This window comes from Eucalyptus grandis, chromosome 10 (assembly GCF_016545825.1).
Source record: "Eucalyptus grandis isolate ANBG69807.140 chromosome 10, ASM1654582v1, whole genome shotgun sequence".
NCBI lineage: Eukaryota > Viridiplantae > Streptophyta > Magnoliopsida > Myrtales > Myrtaceae > Eucalyptus > Eucalyptus grandis.
The window spans coordinates 37,594,168-37,597,203 of record NC_052621.1 but is presented as its reverse complement, the minus strand read 5'-3'; the positions used below and the strand labels follow the sequence as shown (position 1 = coordinate 37,597,203).

The 3,036-nt window shown below is 41.3% G+C and overlaps 1 non-coding gene across 1 annotated transcript; it reads right to left on the bottom strand.

Moving 5' to 3' along the window:
• Positions 1-961: 961 nt before the first annotated feature.
• Positions 962-1,068, bottom strand: LOC120289295. The gene has a single exon (XR_005547219.1). It is a non-coding gene; the product is annotated as a small nucleolar RNA R71 (small nucleolar RNA).
• Positions 1,069-3,036: the final 1,968 nt, after the last annotated feature.

Here is a 3,036-nt window from a genome sequence, read left to right as displayed (position 1 = left end):
CTGAGTAGGTTTGCTATACCTAGAAATAAGATAGTAAATAGATTAGGAAATTCCGCTATCACATGTTTGATATCGTTCTTGTATTCACAACAATCTGAAATTCATATCTAGTGATTATGGTGAAATCGGATGCTCTAACATATTTATCTGATCGATTTACTGTATTTAGTCTACAAATTTCATTTTTTAATTTATTCTTAATTATATTTTGATATGTTAGATAGATTTTAGAATTAATCTATTTTAGTATTTAATTAGTTTATTAATCATTGATCTCCGTGAGACGATACTTTATCTCATCATTATATTACTTGTTCGACACGTGCACTTGCGTTTAGAATTTTAGGAACAAGTTTTTGGCGCCGTTGCAGGGGATCGTTTGTTTAATACTAATTAATATTGATACCAGATAATTCTAAGTTTAATCTAGCTTTCGTTTTGTTTTATTTTTCAGGGTGTACATCGGTTTATGACACGTAGCCAACAAAGGAAACTTATTGAACTTGATCCAGAAATCGAGCGTACATTCAAAAGGCGACTGAGAGAATAGAGAAATCACACTAAGATGGCAGAAGGTGAGAATGAAAATCCACGTAGACTCTTAAGAGATTATGTTGCGCCAACAGTTCAAGGCACCGCATCAAGTATCAAAAGACTTGCAATTCAAGCAAACAACTTTGAGATCAAACTGTCACTCATTCAAATGTTTCAACAATCAGTGCAATTCAGTGGGCTACCAAGCAATGATCCAAACGCTCACATCGATACTTTTCTTGAAATATGTGACACCATTAAATATAATGGAGTTACAGATGATGCTATTAGATTGAGATTATTTCCATTCTCTCTTAGAGACAAAGCTAAGAGTTGGCTTTCTTCTCTTCTTGCAGGATCAATTACTACATGGAATGATATGGCTCAGAAATTTCTTGGTAAGTTCTTTCCACCCGCAAAGTCTGCGAAGATGCGTAACGATATTACTAATTTTATGCAGATGGATAATGAATCATTATATGAAGCATGGAAAAGATTCGAAGAATTTCTTAGGAGATGCCCACATCATGGACTACCTGTATGCAAACTTTTTATAATGGCTCTAGTACAAATCTTCGTTCTATGATTGATGCAGCTGCAAAAGGAACTCTAAATAATAAAACACCAGAAGAAGCCTACAATCTATTAGAGGAGATGGCGTCCAATAGTTATCAATGGCCTACTGAGAGGCTACCAATGCGAAAAGTTAGTGGAGTTCATGAAGTGGATGCTTTTGTTGCAATTGTTGCACAATTTGAAGCAATCAACAAAAAGCTTGATAATATGAGTGTTTCAACCATGAAAATTCAGAATTTGACATGTAATTTTTGTGATGGAGGACATGTTAGCACAGAGTGTCAAGTAGGTAATACTTTCAAAAAATCTAATGAAAATTCTAACTTTGTTGGGAATTTTAACAGGTCACAAAATAATCCCTACTCCAACACATACAATTCGGGATGGCGCAATCATCCAAATTTTTCATGGAATAATCAAAATGTGACGAGACACCTGGATGCACAATCAGAAGAGACAAAGTCAAATTTGGGAGATATAGTCACCAAACTTGTTAACACAACTCATGACTTCATCAAAAGCACGGATGTGAGATTTCAAAACCAAGAGGCTTCAATTAGAAATTTGAAGATGCAAATGGGTCAGTTAGCAAGTATGATGTCAGGAAGACAACAGGGTTCTTTGCCGAGCAACACAGAGAAAAATCCAATTGAAAACATAAAGGCATTAACATTCAAAGGAGACAAGCAAGAGTAAACTTTTTTCCAGATAATCCCAAGCCATATGTGCCACCAATTCCATTTCCTCAGCGACTCTAGCAGCACAAAATAGATAAGCAATTTTCTAAATTTCTTGATGTATTTAAAAAATTGCACATTAACATTCCTTTTGCAAATGTTTTAGCGCAAATACATAGTTATGCAAAAAAAATTTAATGAGATTTTGGCAAACAAAAGGAAATTGAAGGATTATGAAACTGTGAAGTTAAATGAGAAGTGTTCGGCCATCCTACAAAATAAATTGCCTCCGAAATTAAAAGATCCAGCGAGTTTTACTATTCCTTGCACTATTGGGGATTCTTACTTTGAAAAACATTATGTGATTTAGGTGCAATAGAGGTGTTAAATGGGTTGCACAACCCATTTATAGACCCATTTATGGTTAAATGGGTCATTAATGGGTCAAGCTTTCTTTCATAAAGCACCCATAATGAGTTTTAATGGGTTAAGACTAAGATATATGGGTTTTAAATGGATTAAAGAGTTGACCCATTTATCAACCCATTAAAAATAAACCTATTTATTTTCATTTAAAACCCCATCATCTCTCTCCTCTTTTTGACTTTACAATTTTTTTTTTTTATAAAAACCGAAATTATAATTATAATTTTTTTTTTTTTTTCTTTCTTCTTATTTTTTTTCTTTCTTCTTCCTCCGGTCGCCGGCACGGCGATGGCCGGCGACGGCCGGGCGAGCCTCGAGCTCGCCGGAGGCGAGCGGCGTCGGGCGAGCTCGAGCTCGCCGGATCTCGCGAGGCGGAGGCTCGAGCCTCGCCGATCTGGGCGAGACTCGAACTCGCCGGCGTCGGGCGAGGGGCGAGCTCGAGCTCGCCCGACGCCGGCGAGCCTCGAGCTCGAGCTCGCCCGACGCCGGCGAGCCTCGAGCTCGCCAGATCCGGCGAGGCGGAGGCCTCGCCGACGTCCGGCGAGGCTCGAGCCTAGCCAGATCCGGCGAGGGGCGAGCTCGAGCTCGCCCGACGCTAGCGAGCCTCGAGCTCGCCGGATCCGGAGCCTCGCCGATCCGGCGAGACTCGAGCTGCCGGCGTCGGGCGAGCTCGAGCTCGCGGAACCGGGCGAGACTCGAGCTCGCCGGCGTCGGGAGAGCTCGAGCTCGCCGGATCTGGCGAGCCTCGAGCTCGCCGGCGTCGAGCCGGCGAGCTCGAGGCTCGCTCGTGGTCGGCGCCCAAGCGTCGTCGTGGCGTGGGCGG